Consider the following 14,284-nt stretch of genomic DNA (forward strand, 5'->3'; position numbering starts at 1 on the left):
CTTCCTGCACATGCAGATCAACTGAAAAGATTGTCAGGGCTAATTCTTCATCTCCATAACGATGATAAAGTAATATAACATTTATGAGTCTTCTGTGGTTCTGCTGGTGCTGACTGGCTGCAGGAAGGCAGGGCATTACTTATAATGTCACCAACACACTATTGGTAAGGTTATGTTGTTAATTTATTGAATTTGTTTGTCTCTCACCATATTCCAGGATTTAAAACATGCAAACGAGGCTGTCTGGAATGATATCACACTTTATTGAGACCCCTCAGAGGAGGTATTGATGTACATTATTCCTGGCTGCCGGCACATGAGGGCCTAAAAGGGAATTAGCTAAGAAATAACAACATCGGTTCCATTAGCAAGAGGATAAGCAAAAGCCATAGTGAAGAAGAGAAGTAGGGAATTATTGCAGAAAGCGTGGGAGGAAGATAAGAAAGTAAATACATTCCATAAAATAAAAACCACCACCTTATGCGGTGGAGGGGTTTGTGTGCCTGAATGAGCCTGGGAGCTAAGTTGTCCAGGGCTGTTATGTCCCTGGTAGGGCCTCCCATAGCAAACAGGTCCTCGGTGACGGGTCAGACTAAGGGCGGTTCACCAACCCACCATGAAGATGACACAATCAAGGTTGTTTACGTCACCCAGATTGGCGTTACCAGGGGCCCCACACTGGAGTCAGGCCTGGGGTTGGAGCTTGCAGGCGAGCATCTGGTGGCCGGGGTCTGAGTCCATGGGACCCGGCCCGGGGGCAGTCCAAACTGGCATGGCATGTACTTGGGCGGTTTGCTGCCAAGTGCGAAGCAGCTGGGAGGCAAATTAGCACCTGAAAAATCCGAGGCCATGGTTGTTGACTGGAAAAGGGTGGTTTTTCCACTCGAGGTCCATGGAGCGGTTCTGCCTCAGGTGAAGGAGTTCAGGTATCTTGGAGTCAAGTGAGGGAAGGATAGAGCGTGAGATTGAAAGGTGGATCGGTGCATCTTCTGCAGTTATGCACTCAGTGTACCAGACCATCATGGTGAAGAGAGAGCTTCACTGCTAAGCGAAGTTCTTGATTTACCAGTCAGTCTATGCTCCTACTCTCATCTATGGTCAGAAACTTTTGGTAATGACCGAAAGAACAAGAACGCGGATACAAGTGGCTGAAATGATTTTCCTCCGCAGGGTGGCTGGGCGCTACCTTAGAGATAGGGTGAGAAGCTCAGTCACTTGGGAGGAGCTCAGAGAAGAGCTGCTACTCCTGTTGAAAGGAGACAACTTCGGTGGCTTGGACAACTCCCTAGGGAGGTGTTCCAGGCACCTCGTCGAGAAAACGTCAAGTGTGGGTATGAATGCACTTTAAAAAAAAAAAATTAAAAAAAAAAAAAAAAGGGAATGCAACATGATCATATGAAAACTAATGTTGCAATCATATTTTGACTTTTTTTGACGTTTGCTCGTCGAGAAAACATCAGTTTGCGTATTGATGTATTGACTTTTTTTTAAGTGAATGCAACATGATCATGTGAAAATTAATGAGGCAGACCCAGGACAAGCTGGAGAGACTATGTCTCTCGGCTGACTCCCTGAAGAGCTGAAGGAAGTGCCTACAGAGAGGAAAGTCTGGGCATCTTTGCTTAAGATGCTGCCCCTGCAACCCAGCTCGGGTTAAAGTGGGAGAAGACGAGACAAAACGAGATGAGATAAGTGTGAGGGTGAAGTTTTGATCACCCGCGCTGTTCGTTCACTAGACTCATATCAACCACGCAAACTTCCTTGCAAGGGAGAGTCGAGCAGCAGTTCAAGCTTTCTCTCTCAACTCTGTTCGTCTGCTGCTCGCTCACCTCTTTTATTGGTGCAAACAGAATGGGTGTCTAAACAGGATCTCATAACTCATTGTCTTCTGACATCTTCTCCCATCTTAACAAACTTCTCTAATCTTGACCAACGGGATACATCTGGGTGCTGGGCTTGGTTGTAAACAGCTTCAGCACTTTTAAGAAACACTCTCATGTTTCCAAGGTAGTTTTCTCTGTCAACTGGACTGGGTTTCTTCTCTTGAAGACGTTTCGCCTTCTATCCAGAAGGCTTCTTCAGTTCTGAAATCGCTGGGGAGAGAGCTTGAAAATATATAGCCCCTGTGGACCATTAGCATGCTAATGATCTGGGTGGTCACCTGAGAGTCGTTAGCAGGGTCGTTCACCTAGTTTCTGTTGAGGTGTCTCCCCTTTGTCTGCTGGATCACATGGTGATGAGTCACTGGGTCTCCTGGAATGGTGTGAATGTTTGTTTTGTTGTTGGAAGGAGTGGAGGACTGCATTGTATGTGGGTGACAGGAAGTGCCTCAGGCCACCACCTCTGTTTAAGGATGGTTTTTCCAATTTAACATGGATAGCTTCCTTGACCCCCCTTTCAAACCAGCGGTCTTCTCTGGCCAGTATCCTTACTTGGCTGTCCTCGAAGGAGTGCCCACTCTCCTTTAGGTGTAAGTGGACTGCTGAATCCTGACCCGAAGAGGTGGCACGTCTGTGTTGTGCCATTCTTCTGTGGAGAGGTTGTTTGGTTTCCCCAATGTACAGTTCCTTGCATTTCTCCTGGCACTGTACAGCATAAACAACATTACTTTGTTTGGGTCTTGGTGTCTTGTCCTTTGGGTGTACTAACCTCTGTCTGAGAGTGTTGCTGGGTTTGAAATGAACCGGTATGTCGTGTTTCTGGAGGATCCTCCTAAACTTCTCTGAGACTCCAGACAGGTAGGGGATGGAAACGCTGCGGCGTTTGTTTCTCTCCTCCTCTCCTTTGCTGAGGTCTCGCTTTCTTGAGGTCCTGGTGAAGGCCCAGTCTGGGTAGCCACATGTTTTGAGAGCTGTCTTAATGTGGTCCTGTTCCTTCTTTCTGCCTTGGGATGTGGTGGGTATTTCTCTGGCCCGGTGTTGGAGAGTTCTGATCACTCCCAACTTGTGTTCCAGTGGGAGGTGAGAGTCAAACTGGAGGTACTGGTCGGTATGTGTAGGTTTTCTGTAGACTTCGATGGTGAGACTTCTGTCCTCAGTGATCTTGACTGCGCAGTCCAGAAAGGCCAGACTGTTTCCTTTTACATCTTCCCGGGTGAATTTTACATGCTCGTCTGTTTTGTTGAGGTGATCAGAGAACGCTTCCAATTCTTGTGTTTGAATTTTGACCCAGGTGTCATCCACATACTCTCATGTTCTTTTCCTGTCAACATTCCTCAAACACTCAAAATCTACATACAATAGCATTTAAAGATAATACTAATAACAACAATAACAATAATTCTTCTCACATTTCCCTCCTGTTTATCGTTAAATGCGTCTAGATTTTCATCATCAGTATTACATCTTTACATTTTCATGAAATTTCAATGCATTACGTCATTTTGCTAGAAACACATTTCTTACACTCAGAGTTCAACATGGGTACAGCTTAAGACATCTTGAACAGTTCTTTTACATCTTGTATTACGTTGATCCATTCTTCTTCCGATTCCTCTTCATCGTCGTCCAGTAGAAATCGTTCTTCCACCTGCAGCAAAGTACTAGTAACAACTGATCCCTGAGCCGGCCAATGCAACCCCGAACAAGAGGTACTACACCTCAGAGCATCATTCTGTCCCTGATTACCTCCCTCCTGTCGGAAATCCCAAAGGCCGAAACTCACGAGTCCCGCCGTCACAGCACTCACCACAATTAGGAAGAACAACTTCATTTCCTTTTAACTCTACTTCACATGGTGTTAGCTGAATAAAATCTAGAAAAACTGTGTGAAATGGATGATTTGGTAATGGTGTAGTGCCTGCAGGGGTCTTAAGGGCTCCCTGTGGGCTGTGTTTTACACAAATAGCACATTGTGAACAAAAATTTTTTGAGTATGTATGAAATCCTATAGTGTAATAATGTTCATTAACCATCTGTACCATCCCTCCTGTTGAGACATGGCATGGCCCATGGCTCACTAATGCTGCCCATTTATGCATATTCCGGGGAAGGATTGGCTTGTTTCCTATGGTTAACAGTCCTTTGTCATCCAGTTTGGCTCCTTGCTTCTTCCACGTGGCCTTTTCCTTTTCTGGAGCATTTTGTTGCATTTTTAGAATATCATTATCTGCAGGTTCTAGGCTAAATGATTCCTCATCATTATCAAGAAGTGTGTTGTTATTTGCTGCAGCCTTTGCGGCTTTGTCAGCAAAGGCATTGCCTTGTGAGACTGCGTCTGTGTTGTTAGTATGTGCAGTGCATTTACATACAGCTATTTTTCGTCGCATCCCAAGTCTTGCCATCTTTTCTTAAGTGGTTTAGCAATAGAAACATGTGGTACAGAACCTGACACTTTGAATAGCGCTGCTGCTTCGACGGAAAAACTTCCTGCCGTGCAGACAGCCGTCTGACCACACACATATAGATGCATAATTACAATCATTTGTGGATCTTTAAGTTTAGCAAACTGCTCTGCATAGCTTGATGTGCCGTGTGAGTCTGATTTACAGATCTCACCAGTGCGCTCCACATGCATGGTTACATGCAAGTCAGCTTGATTGTGGAGCTGGGCTTCAGGCTGTAAGTATGACAGAGCTTTACCATATAACATAGTGATTGGGTCAGAGAATGGAGGGGGCTGCTTTTCAGGAATGTCGAGTGACCAGTATTTACTGCACATCCCTCCTTCCCTTACCCACAGATTAACCATTCTATCTACAGACCACATCCCTTCGGCTGTGGTACGAATCATCAACTGAAGCTGAGAGATAAGATCTCTTCCTAACAGATTTACGGGACATGTGGTGGAGATCACAAAAGGAGCTTTAAGTGTGATTCCACTTACAGGGTCACAAACATCTACAGGAACTGACATTCTTTGTTTAGTTACGAGACCATTTGCTGATCTCACAAAAATCTGTGTAGAAGTTGGCTTTAGAGCTATTGGATCTCTAATTACTGATTTACCTGCACCCGTATCTACTAAAAATGTTAAAGAATTACCTAACACGGTCAGTTGTATTTCTGGTTTGCCTTCAGCAAACGGGAAGATGGTTTCTAAGTCTAAAACATCTTTTAAGTCTTCTTTTTCCAATTGGTCAAATTTTGTGCCCTGATTTGTTTTAATTTTTGTGACATCTTTTTCCAGTTCTAGTCATTGTTGGGGTGGATTAGAACCTTGCTGCTGTCCTCTATTGTATCTCTGGTCACGTTGTTTCTTTCTACAATCACGTTCCCAGTGTCCATAATTTTTACAATAATGACACTGATCATTTTCACGGGAATTGCCTCCTCCTCCCCTTCCGCCTCGGCCTCGCCCACGCCCTTGGCCTCGGCTTGGGAAAGGATTGGCATTGAAAAACATGCCTGTTAATTTGTTCTTACTTTTTTGGCATTGTCTTTCAGCATGCATAGCATGTTGTTCATAGCGGTTTAGGGGACAAGTTCCGAAATCAACTAACTGTCTCTCTACCCATAATTTTATCTCTGATTTTGATCCCCCATGTATAGCTTGCTTTAACTGCTGTTGGTAGGGACCTTCTGGTTCTTCCGCATACGGAATTCCACTATTTTTCCGGAACACATCTTTCATTCTCATACTATAGTCTTCAAAACTTCCGTCAGTCTTTTGTCTCGTGGCCGTAATGGCGCTGTAGTCAGCTCGTCTAGTAAAAGTAGTTCGCATGCGCTCGTACAGTCTGTCAAGTCTGTCATTTAGTTCTTGGCTGCCAGGCTGCCATGGTCCTTGAGTGGCTGGATCCACTGGGATCCAATCTCCTCTAACAGTGCCCCATTTTTTTGCCATTAACGCACATGAGGACTTGCTGGGTTTCAGTACCGTTAGTATGGTAACTTCCTAGTAACTGTCTTATGTCTTGGATGCACAACTCTACATCCATTTGGGGTGAGGTTATGTCATCACAAGCTTTCTTACAGTCTTCTGGAGTCCAGGTTCTCATTTTTCTTTTCTTTTTCTCTTTTTCGTTTCTCTTCTATATTTTGATTCAATGAGCCAGAGGTGACATTGTGTCAACCCCACATTTACTTTTGGATGTTTCTTTCCATATTCTATTAAATCTTCTTTTAATTTTATAATATTGCCTGGCCTGTCTAAGTTACCATCCCAATCGAACTTAGTCATCCACAGCTGAACATATGAGCATGAACCTGGATATTTGGCTTCCATGTGTTTACATGATGCTGGGATTTCGAATTCAGCACCTTTTGTGGAATGTTGGTTGCCCATGTTTGCACTTTATTTTATCAGTTTTTATGTATTTGGGTGGAGATTTCCGATCTCCCGACTGAACAACACTCAATCCATACTGGATATCTAGTTCAGTCCCTCCGCCATGGCCTTATAACCCCTCTTTTTTAATCAGGAGAGTATACACCAAGCTTCTACCTCCGAGGAGGTGGGTGTATCTTGCCTCTGCTTCTCTCCCGATGACCAGGCAGGTAATACCGCGGTATATTCCGTGTAGCGCTTTTCGTGTTTTATACTCACTCCGTTGTCTCTATGGTTTATCTCTGAGTTGTTTTGGTGCCTTCTTCCCGTCACTGGAGATGGTCGCCTTGGGAGGGACGAAGACCGGCCTTCCGTCAACTCGTGATGAAAGGTCTTTCGATTCGGACGTCTTTTGACTCCGGCTGTGCACAGACTTCAGCGTTCAGTCGCCCCAAGGCGCTCCTCTCCAGGTCTTGGGATCCGGCTCGAAGGGCCAAATTTTGTGAGGGTGAAGTTTTGATCACCCGCGCTGTTCGTTCACTAGACTCAGATCAACCACGCAAACAACAGGAGTTCCTTGCAAGGGAGAGTCGAGCAGCAGTTCAAGCTTCCTCTCTCAACTCTGTTCGTCTGCTGCTCGCTCACCTCTTTTATTGGTGCAAACAGAATGGGTGTCTAAACAGGATCTCATAACTCATTGTCTTCTGACATCTTCTCCCATCTTAACAAACTTCTCTAATCTTGACCAACAGGATACATCTGGGTGCTGGGCTTGGTTGTAAGCAGCTTCAGCACAACACTCTCATGTTCTTCTTTTCCTGTCAACATTCCTCAAACACTCAAAATCTACATACAATAGCATTTAAAGATAATACTAATAACAACAATAACAATAATTCTTCTCACATTTCCCTCCTGTTTATCGTTAAATGTGTCTAGATTTTCATCATCAGTATTACATCTTTACATTTTCATGAAATTTCAATGCATTACATCATTTTGCTAGAAACACATTTCTTACACTCAGAGTTCAACATGGGTACAGCTTAAGACAATAATTCTTCTCACAATAAGACGATATTAAAGTCAGCAATAACAAAAGAATATAAAGTAAAGATTAGGAGAGGAATTCCTAGCAACAAGATTTGACCAAAGGGGGTAAGCAGCACTATGATTATATTATATTGAGAAAAAGGAACGGGAATAGATGTTTTGACTGGGGTGAAAGAGGTGTAGAGCATTGTTATGATGTGATGGATGGATGGATGGATGGATGGATGGATGGATGGATGGATGGATGGATGGATGGATGGATGGATGGAGGTTGCCTTCTAAAGTCTGGCAGATGAAAAGGGATTTGTGTTTGGCAGAGAGACTAGGGACATAGTGGGAGGGCTGTCGGTAGGAAGGAATTAGTTAAATATTTAAGAGACGCAGACGTTAGATTGTTAAATTATATGATGTCACACACCCCCTCCTGGGCTGCCACCTTATCGTGGTGGAGGGGTTTGCGTGTCCCAATGATCCTAGGAGCTCCGTTGTCCGGGGCTATATACCCCTGGTAGGGCCACCCATGGCAAACAGGTCCTAGGTGAGGGATCAGACAAAGCGTAGCCCAGGACCCCCTCATGATGAAAAACAACATTGGTGCCAAGTTTCCCTTGCCCGGATGTGGGTCACCGGGGCCCCCTCCTGGAGCCAGGCCTGGGGGTGGGACACGTTGGCGAGCGCCTGGTGGCCGGACCTCTGCCCATGGAGTCCGGGCGGGCACAGCCCGAAGAGGCAACATGGGACACCCTTCCCGTGGGCTCACCACCTACATGAGGGGCCAAGGGGGTCGGGTGCATTGTGTTTTGGGTAGCGGCCGAAGGCAGGGACCTTGGCGGTCTGATCCCCGACTGCATAGTCTTGGCACAGGACTTGGCACTAGTGCCAGCTTGGCACCAGGACGCCGATGATCGACTTTGTGGTTGTGTCATCGGATTTGTGGCCACATGTTCTGGACACTCGGGTGAAGAGAAGGGCGGAGCTGTCAACTGATCACCACCTGGCAGAGTCTCCTGTCAGAAGGAGCTTCAAGTCACACCTCCGGGAGAGCTTTGACCGTGTCCCGGGGGAGGCGGGGGACATTGAGTCCAAGTGGACCATGTTCTGTGCCTCCATTATTGAGGCGGCTGACCAGTGCTGTGGCCACAAGGTGGTTGGTGCCTGTCATGGCAGCAATGCCCGAACCTGCTGGTGGACACCAGGTGAGGGAATGTCGTCAAGCTGAAGAAGGAGTCGTATCGGGCCTTACTGGCCTGTGTGGCCTGACTCTGCAACATCGCGTGGACATCGGGGGCAGTGCCGCTGGATTGGCAGACCGGGGTGGTTGTCCCTCTTTTTAAGAAGGGGGACCAGAGGGTGTGGTCCAACTATAGGGGGATCACACTCCTCAGCCTCCCTGGTAAGGTCTATTCAGGGGTACAGGAGAGGAGGGTCCGCCAGATAGTCGAACCTCGGATTCAGGAGGAGCAATGTGGTTTTCGTCCTGGGCGTGGAACAGTGGACCAGCTCTACACCCTCAGCAGGGTCTTCGAGGATGCATGGGAGTTTGCCCAACCAGTCCACATGTGTTTTGTGGACTTGGAGAAGGCATTCGACCATGTCCCTCGGGGGGGTCCTGCGGGGGGTCCTCCGAGAGTATGGGGTGTCGGGCCCGCTGATACGGGCCGTCCGCTCCCTGTACGATCGGTGTCAGAGCTTGGTCCACATTGCTGGCAGTAAGTCTTCGCCAGGGCTGCCCTTTGTCACCGATTCTGTTCATAATTTTTATGGACAGAATTTCTAGGTGCAGTCATGGTGTTGAGGGGGCGGGTTTGGTGACCTCAGGATCGGGTCTCTGCTTTTTGCAGATGATGTGGTCCTGTTGGCGTCATCGGCCCGTGACCTCCAACTATCACTGGATCGGTTCGCCGCCGCATGTGAAGCGGCTGGGATGAAAATCAGCACCTCCAAATCCGAGGCCATGGTTCTCAACCGGAAAAAGGTGGAGTGCCTTCTCCGGGTCAAGGAGGAGATCCTGCCCCAAGTGGAGGAGTTCAAGTACCTCGGGGTCTTGTTCACGAGTGAGGGAAGAATGGAGCAGGAGATCAACAGGCCGTAGGTCCGTAGTGGTGAAGAGAGAGTTGAGCCGAAAGGCGAAGCTCTCAATTTACCGGTCGATCTTCGTTCCTACCCTCACCTATGGTCATGAGCTTTGGGTAATGACCGAAAGAACAGGATAACGGGTACAAGCGGCCGAAATGAGCTTCCTCCGTAGGGTGGCTGGGCTCTCCCTTAGAGATAGGGTGAGAAGCTCTGCCATCCGGGAGGAGCTCGGAGTAGAGCCGCTGCTCCTCCCCGTTGAGAGGAGCCAGATGAGGTGGCTTGGGCATCTAGTTAGGATGGCCCCTGGACGCCTCCCTGTTGAGGGCACTGTTCAGGGCATGTCCCTGACCCCCGGGAAGACCCAGGACACGTTGGAGAGACTATGTCTCTCGACTGGTCTGGGAACGCCTGGGGATCCCTCAGGATGAGCTGGAAGAGGTAGCTGGGGAGAGGGAAGTCTGGGCTTCTCTTCTTAGGCTGCTGCCCCCACGACCCAACCCTGGATAAGCGGTAGAGGATGGATGGATGGATGGATGGATGGATGCCACACACTCGCATACAGTACTATGCAGCTGGTTGCAATTCGCCAGATGAACTGAAGAAGAAGAAAAAGTTCTTTTGTTTTTTTTCTGACCCAGGTGCTCTAGCCTCAGCCTGCACTGGATGTTGCAGCACCACACTGGGGCTGCTTCACAATCTCCTTTATCTCAATTTTATTTTTTCAAGAAATGTAAAACGCCACCTTGGTTTCATTACAAATAAAATTCATGAGATGCCACTTTTTTCAAACAGTTTTCTTATCCCCTGCTCCATAAATAAAGTTTCTAATAGAAAATGTTTCATTAAAAACACCTTTTAAAACATTAAAAAGCACAGTGAGTCTCTCACAGTCACTGTACGTGTGAAACACTGCCTCTCGAAGGCGGCAGAACAAGCACTGGTCCGACACAGGCAAGAAATACAACAAACAAATACAAGACACAGATCATGGCTATGAAGCCAGGGCTGAACCCAAACCTCCCCATCACCTTCCAGAGGAACTTGTGCTCAACTTGTTCAAAGGCCTTTTCCTGGTCTATCGAAATTAGACCAGTATCACGCCCAATGAGCCAGACACCTCCAGAACGTCCCAAATTAGATGGACATTGTCCACCATGGACCTGCTGGGCGACCAGTAGGTCTGGTCCCGGTGGAGGACTTGCTCCATAGCTTCCTTCAACCTGGTGGCAAACAAGGTGTAATCGAATTTGTCCACATGGACAATAATGCGATAATTAAACCCCTCTGCCTTGTTCAGGATCATTTGGACCTGCCTATGGTGAGACACCACGTGTCTCAACAGCGGCGACTTCCACCTCGACAAGATCTTCATATTAGGGGACTGATAAATGGCAGCACGTTCGACAGGGTGATCCTCACCGCCGGCTGTGTCAGTGGAGTCACCTAAGCAAACTGTCCACCCACGGTGATCTCCTCATTTTCCAGGAACAATACCACCGCCGTGTTCATACGGGCAGCAGATTTCACTGAGCTGTGGCCGATTTTTTGGCCCACAGCCAGAACCACCTCCTCCACACTGAGCACGGACACTGCTCCCACTTTCACTCCATGCTTTCTGCTCAACCCAGCGTTGGCTTCCATGACGGCCGCACGCGGTTGGCCGCCGCACACACCCATACATGCACTCACTAAACTAATACAAAAGACACAACAAACTATATTCACCAACATTCACACACAAAAAATGAAAGAAGATGAAAAAAACGCTTTTGCACAATCTCTCTCTCTCTTCTGCTCACACACCTCCCACCAGAAGAAGATTTTTGATTTTTCCAAAAACACTTTATTTACAATTACACAGAGACACAAGCACCCTGTTTAAAACACAATAACAATAAATAACTAAATAAAAGCAGCAATACAGTTACTCCTGAAGGAGCTGTGCAAAGTGCAATTTGTCTTCAACGACACTGCAAAGTACATTCTTGTGACACCATGTGTCACAGAATTAACCTAGGTCGTTTATCATTTTAAAACCTGAACTCAAGCCTTAGCCTTCACCGGATGTTGCAGCGCCACACTGTGGCGGCTTCGCAATCTCTGTTTTTTTATTCTATTTTATTTTTTCTAGAAATGTAAATTGCCATCTTGGCATTGCCATCTTACCCTATAATAATAATTAAAGTTTCTAATGGAAAATGTTTGATTAAAACCATTAAAAATACCTTTTACAACATTAAAAAGCACAGTGAGTCCCTCACACTCACTGTACGCGTGAAACACTGTCTCTCGCCTGGAGTAGAACGGGCACTGGTCTGACACAGCAAGATTCATTTGAGAGAGGAAAACGTTCAGGGCAACAGCCCCGTGTAAAACCCTCCACTGGAGGTCCCCTGTCCTCTTCCTCATTGGCGGCTTGTACAGCACCCTCCAGCAGGGGTGGGCTCCATCGCCTCCCAACCGGTCAACCGACACGCTGGTGCTCCTGTTGTATAGTCCTCTCTTGTTGAGTAACCTCACGCAGTTGATGTACAGTGTCTTCTTCTCCACTGCGTGCAGGAAGATGGCCTGCCTTTGATGGCCTGAGGAGAGGACCATCTAGATCCCTAAGATCAGCGGCCAGCCTGATCTCTGGGAAAGGATCGTCACCGTCTGGTTCGGTTCCCCGGCCGTAGTCCACAAGAAGACGCCTCTCCTTTGCACTGAGCCTCTTCCTCTACAGTTGCAGCACACCCTCAGCTGCCTGGACAGAGCGGATGCCCAAAAGAGAGCCCACGGCCTCTGAGCCCATTAGGTCCACTGCGGCCACTACGTGCTCCAGAACCACAGTCCAGGTCCGACACAGTGCTGCTGTCAGTCTTGGTGTGGCTTCGTCTGAGAAGTCCAGCCTGGCTCCGTGCACTAAGGGTTCTCTTAGGAGCCAGAGCACAGAGTCAGAGCTTTTTCTTGGTTCACATTTTAAAAGGGCTCACGCCTTAACAACACTTTGATAAAATAGAGGTAGCCCATTTAATTTAGCAAATTTAAAGTCAGTTAAAAACAGAGCATCATCCAACCCCAAGTTACTCACCCGTCTGAAGACACACCTGGCCACATCTCTCCATGTTAGATCCAACAGCCCTGTTGAAAACCTCTGGACAAACTGAATTCTAAAAGTGGCGGTCCTGCTGGCCAGGTGGATGAGACCCCGCCCTCCCTCCTCTCCCAATGCATGCCATTCCAGAAGAAGTTCAGAACTCTTGTCTGGACTTGTGCCAACAACCCTGAGGGGGGCTTCGGGCAATTAAGCCGGTGCCAAAGCACAGAGGCCACCAGGTTGTTGAGGACAAGAGTTCTGCCTCTGTACGACATGCGGAAGAAAAGCCACTTCCATTTTTGAATTTTGCCCTCAACTCTTTCTAGTGTGTCCAGCCAGTACTTTTTTACAGTTTTACGGTTTAGCCGCAGACAGGTGATTGAATAAAACTGTTAAATTAAGTAAAACATCCACATTTCTCTGGCTACGCACCATTATTATCACATCATCTGCGTAGGCAGATAAAACAATTTTTTTTGTAAAAGGACAGTAGAACCAGGCCATCCATGCTTGCACAGATCCTGGAGAGGATGGGTTCAAGGGAGAGAGTGTAGAGCATTCCAGACAGGGCACAGCCCTGCCTGACGCCTCTACGCACCCTGAAGGGGGCACACAGACTGCCATTGAACTTTAGCTTACTCGCAATGTCACAGTACAGGATGCGGATCATCGCTATGAAGCCAGGGCTGAACCCAAACCTCTACATCACCTTCCAGAGGAACTTGTGTTTAACCTGGTCAAAAGCCTTTTCCTGGTCTAGCGAAATGAGACCAGTATCAACATCAAATAACCTAGAGACTTCTAAAATATCCCGAATTAGGTGGACGTTGTCCACTATGGACCTGCCAGGCAGACAGTAAGTCTGATCCTGGTGGATGACCTGCTCCATAGCTTCCTTGAGCCTGGTGGCCAAAGCCTGGGACAGAATTCTGTAATCCAAACACAGCAGAGACACAGGGCGCCACTTCTTTATCTCCTGCAGGTTGCCCTTTTTTGGCAGGAGAGTAACCACTGCCCTCCTACAGGACAATGGCAGGGAACCTGAGGCCAGGCTCTCGTTAAATACCTCCAGCATGTCATGGGCCACAATGTCCCAGAAGGCTCTGTGGAACTCCACAGTGAGCCCATCGACACCTGGAGCTCTCCTACCTTGCATGCCGTGCAGGGCAGCGTGGAGTTCGTCCAGTTGCAGCGACCTGTCCAGCCGTAAGTTCGTTTCTGCAGAGACCTGAGAGAGCTCCCTGCAGAACTCATTGAGCAGGTCGCCATTCTGGCAGTACTCACTCTCATAGAGGAAGGAAAAGAACTCCACTGCACAATTTCTTATCTGGCCGGGATCTACGAGTTCCAGTCCTGTGCCCGAAAACAGTGAGTGTATCACTGTGTTCTGCCCACGCTTCTTTTCCAGCCCGAAAAAAGAGGCTAGAGGCAGCGCCCATCTCAGTGAAGTCTTGAATCCGGGACATGACCAGTGCACCCTATACCTGACCATCCAGCAGGCTGGCTAAGGCCATTTTCTTGGACTTGAGGACTTCAATATATCCTCGCTCTCCTGTGGAGCTGCCAATCACCTCTAGCTCCACTATCTCCGTCTCTAGGTCTTTAATCGATCTGCGAGTGTCCTGCATGGCGTTGAGAGTATACTACTGGCATAGGAGCTGTATATCTGTTTGACCACAGTCCCTCCACCGTCTGAGGCACGTAAAAATGGATTTTTCATTCTGAAACCCAGACCAGAAATGGTGTAAAACCTCTTTAAAACCATTGTCCCGTGTTAGGCTGGAGTTAAAATGCCAGTGTGCACTCTTGGGCGAAATGTTCTTTATAATGACTTTGCCTAAAACCACAGACTGACTGGTAAAACCAACTGGC

The sequence above is a fragment of the Takifugu flavidus genome, chromosome 6 (genome assembly GCF_003711565.1).
Source record: "Takifugu flavidus isolate HTHZ2018 chromosome 6, ASM371156v2, whole genome shotgun sequence".
NCBI lineage: Eukaryota > Metazoa > Chordata > Actinopteri > Tetraodontiformes > Tetraodontidae > Takifugu > Takifugu flavidus.